General features: G+C 51.4%; 1 pseudogene; it reads right to left on the bottom strand.

Annotated features, from left to right (window-relative positions):
* Positions 1 to 8,654: 8,654 nt before the first annotated feature.
* On the bottom strand, positions 8,655 to 10,197 carry LOC123171413 (AAA-ATPase At3g28580-like; annotated as a pseudogene).
* Between the last annotated feature and the right edge of the window lie 1,856 nt (positions 10,198 to 12,053).

Raw genomic sequence — 12,053 nt, 5'->3', positions numbered from 1 at the left:
TATACTGACGGGCCATCCTGAAGAGGAGGTGTCCGGATCATGAAGTGATCTGCTGCAAAGGCAGTCACAAGTGCACGAGCATGCTCGGCTAGCCATGCGGAGCGTGGCCAAGGCCTTATGGTCGTCCACCTCCCCTCCAGGAAGTATGGAGGAGCTTGTAGAGCTGTTCAAGGGAGCGCGGCGGCGTATCCGACTATGGAAGATATCAACCCGCCGAGAGGGTGCACAAGAGGCCTGTGCCATGATGAAAACGCGATATACCAAGCTGGATCTGAATCACATGGCCCGAGTTGGACCGCTAGGGTCAAATGGGGAGCAAATTCCCGTTAGTTTATTATATGACCAAGTAGAGGTGGCCGCCAAATATTCCCAACAGGATTATAAGTTGGACCGACTGTTGGACGGTATAGAGGGTGAAGTGTTTGAGTCCAAGTGACTATGTACATTCCTTACCCTATGTAATTCTAGCTGAATTGTATAGCATTTGTCATGGCAGACCTTTTCGCTTCAACCTCCGGACCCAAGGGTGCAGAGTGCTTCCGAATACCCTCACGACCGAATAGGCCGAGGTATGCCTGGAAAACTAGGCGTAGGGGTCATAGTTGCTTGAACAGACAAGTTGTATTCTGCTAGTTATGTTATATTACATTGAGATCGTAAGAAACATCTTCCAGAGAGAATAGTTCCGTTAAGGGTTCCTTTCCCTGGGTGTGCATGTATTAATGTACATGTCCGAATTGTGATGGAAAAATCACAGTGTATGTAACTTCTGGGGGTTACCAATGGAGTAATTGCAAAAACATCTTTAATTCACCGACCGAATATTCCCTTAAGAACGCTAGCTTTCGGCTTCACCCAGTCTGAGGTACACATCCGGATGACCCAACAGTAACAATCGCAGAGGTGCTCCCTTTATGCCCTAGCCGAACTAACGAGAACGTAGGGCATAAGCACAGGAGCCAGGCAACCCAGCTTGGCCAAAACTTAAGTCATATCGATGCATATAGTGGCGAAGAAAAGGTACATATGGAAGAACTCATATGTGAAGAGCTTGATGCTCCAAGAATAATGATAAAAAGCTTCTATCCAACAAGCCCCCAGGTATAATGGACATACATATTTTAAATATGTATGTGTTAGCGGTGTGCGGTCTAGCCGTACCAAAACTTTTAAAGTGAAGAATGAAAAAGTAATCGGAAAAGAGAGAAAAAATAATGGAAACTACAGGGGAGAAGGAGACGAACAAGGAGTTCGACGCTAGGCATAGAATCTTTGGAGTCTGGCCGCATTCCAGGGGTTCGGCTCGAGGCGATTATCTGATGCATCACGAAGACGGTACGCTCCTCCGGTGAGAACTTCGTCAATTATGAAGGGACCCTCCCATTTGGTCTTGAGTTTGTCATTTTTCTTCTCCAGCAGGCGTAGAATGAGTTCGCCAACATTGTAAGTCTTGGCCCGTACTTCTCTGCTTTGGTATCTTCGAGCCTGCTGTTGGTAGAATGTTGAACGGGCTTTTGCGACATCGCGTTCCTCCTCCAGGGCATCTAGGCTGTCCTGCCGATCAAGCTCGACTTCTCTCTCTTCGTACATATGCACTCGAGGTGAGTCGTGAATAATATCGTAAGGCAATACGGCCTCTGTGCCATACACCATGAAGAAAGGTGTGTATCCGGTAGTACGGTTGGGCGTGGTCTGCAGCCCCCAGAGTACGAAGTCGAGTTCCTCAACCCAGTGCTTGTCTGATTCTTTCAAAGACCGCACTAGTCTGGGCTTGATGCCGCTCATAATAAGACCGTTGGCTCGTTCGACTTGACCGTTGGTTTGTGGGTGGTAGACGGAGGCGTAATCGAGTTTAATACCCAGATTAGTACACCAGGTTTTTACCTCGTCGGCTGTGAAATTAGAGCCATTGTCGGTGATGATGCTATGTGGGACACCATAACGGTGCACAACACCGGATATGAAGTCAATCACCAGGCCGGACTCAGCCGTTTTGACCGGTTTAGCTTCTATCCACTTAGTGAATTTGTCCACCATAACCAGCAGATATTTTTCTTATGGCTTCCCCCTTTAATGGGTCCAACCATATTGAGGCCCCAGACCGCAAAAGGCCAAGTAATGGGGATAGTTTGCAAGGAAGTTGGGGGCATGTGGCTTTGGTTGGCGAAGAGCTGGCATCCGATGCAACGTTGGACAAGGTCCTGCGCGTCCGCTCGGGCTGTCGGCTAATAAAACCTAGTACAGAAGGCCTTGCTAACGAGGGCCCGAGCTGCGGCGTGGTGTCCGCCGAGGCCAGCGTGAATTTCCGCTAAAAGCTGTCGCCCCTCTTCTTCGGAGATACATCTTTGAAGTACTCCGGTAGTTCTTTTCTTGTAGAGCTCTCCGTCGTGAACCTTGTAGGCCTTCGAACACCTGACAATGCGGCGAGCCTCATTCTAGTCGTTGGGAAGCTCCTTCCTATTAATGTAGGCCAAGAAGGGTTCGGTCCATGGGGCAATGACTGCCATGATGAGATGGGCCGATGGTGTTATTTCGGTGGCTGAGCCCCCGGCACTGTCTGTATGTTCGGGGTTTGAGGTTGTGTTCGGATCTGAATTATTGTCGCCGCCCTCCCCTTGCCACACCACGGATGGCTTGAAAAGCCATTCCAGGAAGATCTTAGGTGGGACGGGGTTGCGCTTAGAGCCGATGCGAGCCAGGACGTCCGCTGCTTGATTGCTTTCTCGGGAAACATGATGAAATTCAAGCCCCCGAACCGAGCCGATATTTTTAATACGACATTGCGATAAGCTGCCATCTTTGGATCTTTGGCGTCAAAGTCGCCGTTTATCTGAGATATCCCGAGGTTCGAGTCCCCGCGCACCTCCAGGCGTTTTATGCCCATGGATATGGCCATCCGAAGACCATGCAGTAGGGCCTCATATTCGGCTGCGTTGTTGGAGTCTGTGTATAATATCTGAAGTACATACTAGACGACGTGTTCAATGGGGGATGTTAATACGACTCCCGCTCCTAGTCCTGCCAACATTTTGGAACCGTCAAAATACATGACCCAATTGGAGTATGCGCCATACTCTTTAGGAAGTTCGGCCTATGTCCATTCGGCGACGAAGTCGGCCAGTACTTGAGATTTGATGGCTCGACGTGGCTTGTATGTTATGTCGAATGGAAGTAGCTCTATGGCCCATTTGGCGATACGTCCCGTGGCATCGCGGTTGTTTATTATGTCATTGAGTGGGACCTCAGAAGCCACCGTGATTGAACACTCCTGAAAGTAGTGTCGTAGCTTGCGGGATGCCATGAAGATCGCGTACCCTATCTTTTGGTAGTGGGGGTACCGGGATTTTCATGGTGTGAGGACAGTAGATACATAGTATACTGGTTTTTGAAGTGGGAATTTGTGTCCGTCCTGTTCTCGTTCGACGACGAGCACGGCGCTCATGCGTTGCCGATATGTATAGCAACATGGGTTCACCCGCGTTTGGTGCGGCCAGGATTGGATTGCTTGCTAGGAGGGTCTTTATTTCCTCCAGTCCGGCAGTCGCCGCGTCTGTCCATTCAAAGTTATCAGTGCGCCGTAAGAGGCGATAGAGTGGGAGTGCCTTTTCTCCTAGTCTGGAGATAAAGCGGCTTAGTGCTGCCACGCATCCGGCCAGTTTTTGGACCTGTTTGAGGTTTGTTGGTGTAGCCAACTGTGACAGAGCTCGGATTTTAGCCGGATTTGCTTCGATTCCTCTATTGGAGACGATGAAGCCCAACAGTTTTCCAGCGGGGACGCCGAAGACACACTTTTCCGGGTTGAGCTTAATGTCATATGCCCGGAGGTTGTCAAACGTAAGACGTAAGTCGTCTATTAGTGTTTCGACATGCCTAGTTTTGATGACGACGTCATCGACGTAAGCTTCTACCGTTTTGCCGATCTGTTTCTCCAGGCATGTTTGAATCATGCGTTGGTATGTCGCGCCGGCGTTCTTGAGCCCGAAGGGCATAGTGTTGAAGCAGAATGACCCGTATGGGGTAATAAATGCTGTTGCAGCTTGATCGGATTCCTTCATTTTGATTTGATGGTATCCGGAATATGCATCGAGGAAGCACAATGAGTCATGTCCTGCGGTGGCGTCAATGATTTGATCAATGCAGGGAAGGGGAAAGGGATCCTTAGGGCAAGCCTTGTTGAGATCCTTGAAATCGTCACACAGGCGCCAGGATTTATCCTTCTTTGGTACCATCACCAGGTTTGCCAGCCAGTCCGGATGTTTGATTTCTCTAATGAATCCGGCCTCGATAAGCTTGGCCAGCTCCTCCCCCATGGCTTGTCGCTTGGGTTCGGAAAGCGCCGTAGTGTTTGCTTGACTGGTTTAAATCCCTTTAATATATTGAGGCTATGTTCGGCCAACTTGCGTGGGATCCCTGGCATATCCGAAGGGTGCCACGCAAATATGTCCCAGTTTTCGCGCAGGAATTCTCGTAGTGCGGCGTCAACTGTTGGGTTTAGTTGAGCTCCGATAGATGCTATCTTCTTGGGGTCCGTTGGGTGGACCTGGAATCTGACTATTTCTTCTGCTGGTTTGAATGAGGTGGATTTGGGGCGTTTGTCGAGGATCACATCGTCCCTGTCCACCGTGGAGCGTAGTGCGGTTAATTCTTCGGCCACGAGGGCTTCGGATAGCGCCTCCAGGGCCAGGGATGTGGTTTTGTTTTCAGCGCGGAGTGCTATGTCCGGATCACTTACGAGAGTGATTATACCGTTTGGTCCGGGCATTTTGAGCTTCATATACCCGTAATGAGGTATAGCTTGGAAGCATGTAAAAGCATCCCGCCCCAACAGGGCGTGATATCCGCTACTGAAAGGGGCCACTTGGAAAGTTATTTCTTCGGACCGATAGTTCTCCGGCGTGCCAAATACCACGTCAAGTGTGATTTTGCCCGCGCACTGCGCCTCCCGACTAGGAATAATTCCCCGGAAGGTTGTGTTACTTTGCTTGATGCGGCTCCTGTCTATTTCCATTTTATGGAATGTATCCCCATAAATGAGATTTAGTCCGCTGCCGCCGTCCATGAGGACCTTGGTGAGTCGAAACCCATCCACGACGGGACTGAGGACTAACGCGGCTGGTGCTCGTACTGTTCTGTACTTCGGTTCATCACCGGCGTTGAATGTTATCGCCGTGTCGTTCCATGGGTTTATTACAGCAATTTGGCAAACTTCGTCGAGCTCGCGAAGTGCCCTTTTGCGCTTGTTGTTTGAAGCGAATGTCTCAAAGACCGTCAATACTCTTGAGTCGTTGTCTTCTGGGGTATGCTGTTCCGGGGCGTCCTTGATAAGGATGTCCTCGCCGCTCTTGGCTACCTGTCGTAGTATCCAACATGCTCTAAGGCTGTGGGTTGCCACGGTATCCGTTGTTGTATGTATTTTGCATGGGGCATCGAGCCATCCCTCCAGAACGGTGCCATGCCGTATAGCGGCTTTGTGTGTCTTGACTGTTGGACTGGGCATGCCACGAGGGTGCGCCCTTTTCGCCTGTAGGGGGAGTTGGGTTGGGACTGACGGTTCCCAGCGAACTGCCCGAGTTTCCCAGGCGCTCTCCATCGCGCTATACTTTTGTACGATGGTTGCTAAGTCAGCGAATTTCAGTATGCGGCGGCGATTGATGGCGTTGAGGATTCCTTTGTCTGCACAATTTTTGCAGAATGCTGATATTGCGTCCTCGTCACGGCAATCTTTTACCTTGTCCTTGACAAGGAGGAATCTGGCCCAGAAGTGGTGGACCGTTTCCTGAGACTGTTGTTTTATGCTCATGAGAGCGTCTATGTCCAGGTGGGTGGGTGGAATTAAATCCGAACCCCGACCTGACCGATTATCCGGAGTCTGACGACCTTCTGGGCTTGACAGTCTGGGTTCCGGAATATCTTCTGATTGTTTGGGACCGCCGTCCGATGCTATGTTCGGAGGGCGGGTCACATCCTTTCGCGGGTGAGTATCCGGCTCTTCATGAACGGCGATCCGAACATAGTCCGTCTTCGGTATAGAAGAAGACTCGCCGTCCTGCTCCACGACTACCGCAAGCTAGTGGGTGATCGATAGAGTTTCGATTTCTCCCTGATCGGTTTTAGGCCCGATCCGATCGTAATCTGTGGCGATTCCCAAAGCGTCGATGCGATCTAGGAGCTCGTTTAAGGACGAAAACTCAGCCGGATCCATCTGCTTGGAGTGCTCGGAATTGATGCGGAGGGGGTTTTCGATGGCCCGAGAGGTCATCGTCGGCTCAACGGCCGAACGGGCGATCATAGTAAAGTCGCCCACCCGGAGGGTTTGGCCCGGGGCCAGAGCTACCCCGGCGGTGATGTTATCTTTAAGGACAAGGAGAGCCATCAAGCCTTTCATCGACTGCATAGTGGAACTCTCAATGAAAGCACCAATGTCGGTGTCAAAACCGGCGGATCTCGGGTAGGGGGTCCCGAACTATGCGTCTAGGATCGATGGTAACAAGAGACGGGGGACACGATGTTTACCCAGGTTCGGGCCCTCTCTATGGAGGTAATACCCTACTTCCTACTTGATTGATCTTGATGAATATGAGTATTACAAGAGTTGATCTACCATGAGATCGTAATGGCTAAACCCTAGAAGTCTAGCCTATATGACTATGGTAATGTGTGTATCCTTTCCGGACTAACCCCTCCGGCTTATATAGACACCGGGGGGATCTAGGGTTTACATGGAGTCGGTTACATAAGAAGGAATCTTCATCATCGGTCGCCAAGCTTGCCTTCCACGCCAAGTAGAGTCCAATCCGGACACGGGTACAGTCTTCGGCCTTCATGTCTTCACAGCCCATCAGTCCGGCCCATGGATAATAGGCCAGACGCCCGAGGACCCCTTAGTCCAGGACTCCCTCAGGGGGGCCTACACTATGGAGGTCGAGAAACGACGCAATATGTTGCAGATTGGAGGAGATGGATGGGTCCGTTCCTTGCCCGCATGGGTGTTACTGGTGGTGAGTTGATCAGCTTCTCCTTTAGAGCAGAAAGACCCAAGCTGGCTGTCATTTATATCAACAAGGATGAAGATGATGAGGACCCACTCGATGAAGATGATGAGGACCTACTTCATGAAGCCATTGTAGCTCAAAGAATGAGGCTGAGCGAGGAGGAGGTGTGCAACCTATGGGACATAATTCCGCCACGTGATAACTTTGTCGGGGTGCCATTCGTGACCCGCCTGACAAGTACCATGGTTGATCGGCATGATATGGTATGTTATACTAACTGTAGTAATTTGATGATATATATATATATATATATATATATATATATATATATATATATATGCTTTATTGTTATACTTACAAATGCAAATTATCCGATTATATGCTTAGTGAATCCGATGATATGCTTAGTGTAGAGTCCAATGATATGTTGTGTGGAATCTAGTCGATGATATGCTTTAGTGTAGAGTCCGATGTTCTTTCCTTCGGCGCAGCTGCTACGCATGCTCGCCATGTTCCACGATGACAACAGCGACGTAGAGTTCAAGTACCTCCACGTCTTCAAGCGGATCGACAAGTGCGAGAAATGGGCGGCCGTCCGACGCACCCTCGCTAAAGCCAAAGAGACGTACAAGCCGGACGCGCCGACCGCGGGTGCGGCCGACGGGCGCCCGGACGGCAACAAATGTGCCAAGAAGGCGAAATACGCCGAGTCGGCTGCCGCGCGCGTGCAAGAGTCCATCGAACACTGCCTCGCCGACGCCAAGACCAGGGCCGCCCAGCGAGAAGAGAAAACTGAGGCGAGGTGGGCTGTTTTGATGACGAACAGCGCCGTCAAACCCGACTTGCTCTGGACCAACGCCGCCGCGAAACTCAAAGCTCAAGACGCGAAGAAGAGGAACAACGACCTCGCCTTCTTGATGGGCGGCGCTGACATGCTCCAGAGCAGCGACGAGAAGCTCAAGGCGTGGTTCTTGGCGGAGCGCGGCCGCATCCTGAATCATATACCGCCGCCGCCGCCGCCGCCCAGCCCGGTGGCTGATGACGATGCCTCCGCGACGCCCAGCCCCACCGACGATGCCTCCGCCGCGCCGACCAGCCCGGAAGCCGCGCCGACTCCTTCCAGCCCGCGTACGCCGACGACGCCGCCGCCGGAGGTTGAGCTCGACGTTTGATGTACTCCTTCCGCATCCTTCCTTTTCTGTACGCCGAACTACTGCGTGTCCTTTTATTTGATCGCCGAACTGTGGCACCGAATCGCCGAACTATTGCGATGGTCACCGGTTTGTTGTTTCTTTGAGCGGAAACAATGGAGTTCGAATATGGGGCGCCTTGGGGGGCGGCACCTGGGGGCGTGGCTGGGGAGAAACGAACCCCAGGGACCGATCTAGCGCCAGCTCGCCCCCAGGCCGCTCTTTTTCGGCGCCCTGGGGGGCCGAACGGCTGGAGATGCTCTTAGCCTTTTGGTGTAGGTAAAGCATGTGTTTGTTATTACAGAAGCATTTTGTACTGTTGCACGCTTTATATGCAGCAACATTACAAGTGAGAGAAGAAATAAATATTGTTTCAGTTGAGAGGTGCATTAAACACTGCATTTTTGCTTTGTAAGGGAGCACTAGTGAACAAGCTCACTCATTTTACTTGGCTTCTTGGCATGATGTCACTTCACTTGTCACCTTGCTTAATATCCCCATTGGCTGCCTCGGGTGCTTTGTCTTCCTCCTTGGCTTTCTTCACCTGTGTCTCCTCTTTCTCCTTGACTTTCTTCGCTTGAGCATCCTCTACCTCCTTCACCTTGGCCGCCACCGCTTCCTCCTTGGCCTGCTTGAGCGCCTTGATGAGGCCTATCAAGCACACGTCGGGGTCCCTCTTTTTCTTCTTCGACATGGGCATCAGGTTCTCTGCAACGTCAGCGGGCGACATGTCAGTCTCCTCAAGCAGGCGCTGAACTTCCCCCAAACAGCTCGTGCTCAATGACATCTAGGTAGTTCTTGGCGAGCACTTTGAAGCCCTCATACCAGCATTAGGACATCTTGATGTGCTTGTCCATCCTGCCCCGCCGAATCAGCGCCTGGTCCAGCTTCTCCTTGTGGTTGGTGGTGAAGATGATGATCCGCTCACCTCCACAAGCATACCACAGCCCGTTGATGAAGTTAAGCAGGCCCGAGAGCGTCACCTTGGTGGCATCGTCCTTCTCCGGCTCTATCGGTAACTTGGGCTTGTCATTGTTGCCGGAGTCCTTGTCGCTTGAGGCCTTCTTGTCCTTGCGGCGTTTTCCTGTGAAGTCGACGGAGCAGTCGATGTCCTCTATGACGATGATGGACTTGCCCGTTGTTTCGATGAAGAGCTTCCGCAACTCGGTGTTGTTCTTGACTGCCGTGAGCTCAAGGTCATAGATGTCGTAGTCGAGGAAGTTGGCCATGGCGGCGATCATGGTGGACTTGCCGGTGCCGGGCGGTCCGTAAAGGAGGTACCCGCGCTTCCATGCCTTGCCGACCTTGGCATAGTATTCCTTGCTCTCCTGGAATGCCATGAGGTCGTCGATGACGGCTTCCTTCTCATCGGGGTGCATGGCGAGTCAAAGGTGGCAGGGTGCTCAAAGGGGACGTGGCTCCAGACGCTTTTGCCCCAGTAGGGGTTCCAGCTGCCGCTAGCATTGTTGGTGAAGAGGCGGCGTTGGCGGTTCTTGACAGTGACAGCGCGACCCTCGTCGAGGATGAAAGGAAGGTAGGAGTCAACGACAAGGTCGCGATGCTGCCGATGGAAGACGACCCGGTAGAAGTGCCTCTCGTCCCCGCCGGGGTATAGTTGATGACGTTGGCCTTGGACTGCCTCTTGGAGGCGTACCACCAGATGGTGATCCCGTTGAAGTCGTCAGTGACCTCCTCGTGGTTGTCCACGGAGACCCAAAGGTTCTTGCTGTCCTTGCCGAGCTCGGCCTTGAGCTTGCGCGCGTGGCGGGTGCAGGCGTTGCTGAGGTAGGCCTCGATGGCGAGGAAGAAGTCGCTGCGCTGGAAGCGCTCGGCACCGTACTCGGAAATGGTGATCTGGAGGTAGGGAGGCTGCGAGCTTGGTGGCCCAGGTGGTGAGGTAGAGGCAGAAGGTCGGTCGGGGGCACGTAGTTCTGCACCACGGACCAGAGGAAGATGACGGTCGCCACCGCTGATCCGAGCCCCACCCACCTCTCCACCACTGTCGCTGACATGGCCGGACCTAGAGCTCCTCTTGATATTGTGTCGATGGAAAGCCGTAGTGACCTGGACTGGACTGGACATGCGTCTACATGTGGCGTATATAATGCGAATGGCTCGTGTGGTGATTTTGCTCGTGTTGTCGTGGTCATTGGGGCCGGAGCAGGTGAGGAGAACCGGCGAGAGTCCATGGAAACGAGATTACTTAATGGATCCAATGGCAAATGCAGACTTGGCTATCTCAGTTTTGTAGCCAACCAGAGGCGTCAGGATTGCGATTGTTAATTGCATCATGAAACATTTTTTAGACGATTGATTGCATCTTGTTACAACATGCTAGTATAAAAATTTGCATGTGTATAATACAATAGTACGTAGCTTTGAAACTAATTAGAGATGCATGAGGTCGGCATGGGGCTCAGTCGTCGGCAGATGAAGCATGGGTGACCATTTGCATGGTGCTGATGACCCCCGTATGGACAAGAGGCACAGTTTAGCTGGACGGAAGACGATCGAGGTGGCTAGCTGGGCCGTGACACCGCTCGGTTAGGCCGAGCGGTGTACCACACTATGCCGAAAGAAACATTAGTACCACACCGCTCGCTACGAAGCATACGTCGCGGTCTAAATAGCCTGGTAGTACGTATTGCCGACGACGCAAGCATATACACCAGCTTGCTGGTCCAGGGTCTGCTGAGGCAAAAAGCAGTCATCACGTACTTCTAGCCGGGCCAAGCCACGGGCCTGTCACCTGAAGTTGCTGTTAACTCAGCATGAGGGGGGCTTTATTACGGCATAATAGTTGGCAAATCGGCTATTATAAGGCTATCAACATTTTCTCTTTTGAATCTCCCTATCAACATATGTTGGAACATTATACTCCCAATAACAGCGAGACCCTACCCGCGCACATACACACACACTTATTTGGGCCAACTCATGGGCCACACCATTGAAATTCCGTTTACATGAAATAACATCACACGCACCAAACCAAGTCTTAGGGCAACTCCAATGCGGATCACCAATTGGACACCGCCATTGTCTAAAAAAAACATATTAGACATCACCAAGACCTCCTTTTCCCCTCATGCTAGGGTTAGCTTTTCTCCTCAGCGGTGATGGCAACTTGGGCTCAAAGACGACGACCTCCATGATGTTCTTGTGCAACAGGATGAAGCACTGGCGGCTAATTTGACATGATGGATAGCCATTGCCCGAGTCCATATGGATAGCCATTGCCCGAGTACTGTTTTTACAAGAACATGAGAGTGGTGTGGAGTTTTGCCAAGGAGGTGACCGTTCGCACCCTGAACGACAACGTTTACACATTGGAGTCCTATTGCCTTGACGATTCGAAATGGGTTATGGAAGAAGGGCCTTGGAATTTTCGTGGTAATTTCGTGGTGTTGGCGCCATACGAAGGGTTTATAAAACCCTCGCCGTTCAAGCTCGATTCTCTAAAGATATGGGCCTAAATCCACGCCCTACCAGATGAGTATGTGTTGTTACTGAAATCACTAGCAGGGAAGGTTAGCGAATTTATCTATGCTGAGCCGAAGTCGCAGGATTTTGAGGAATTTTTTCCAGAGCTGAAGTTAAGATCAATGTTAATAAGCATTTAAATTATGTTGTTTCACTTATCCCGGATAATAAGAGCTAGATCTTTCGCGTGAAATATGAACGACTCCCAAACTGGTGCTCGGTGTGTGGAAACCTTGGTCACATGTACAAAGAGTACGGCGATGGGATTCACCCCTTCCCCCGCCGCCCCTTGTCTTTAAGGATGTGTGAGCAACCTGGTTAAGATGAGTTAGACATGGCCCTGGATGTGGCAGGGGTCGTGGTCAAATTAGATGGTTGTTTTAGTTTC

Source organism: Triticum aestivum, chromosome 7D, assembly GCF_018294505.1.
Source record: "Triticum aestivum cultivar Chinese Spring chromosome 7D, IWGSC CS RefSeq v2.1, whole genome shotgun sequence".
Lineage (NCBI taxonomy): Eukaryota > Viridiplantae > Streptophyta > Magnoliopsida > Poales > Poaceae > Triticum > Triticum aestivum.
This window is presented reverse-complemented; position numbering and strand designations above follow the sequence as displayed.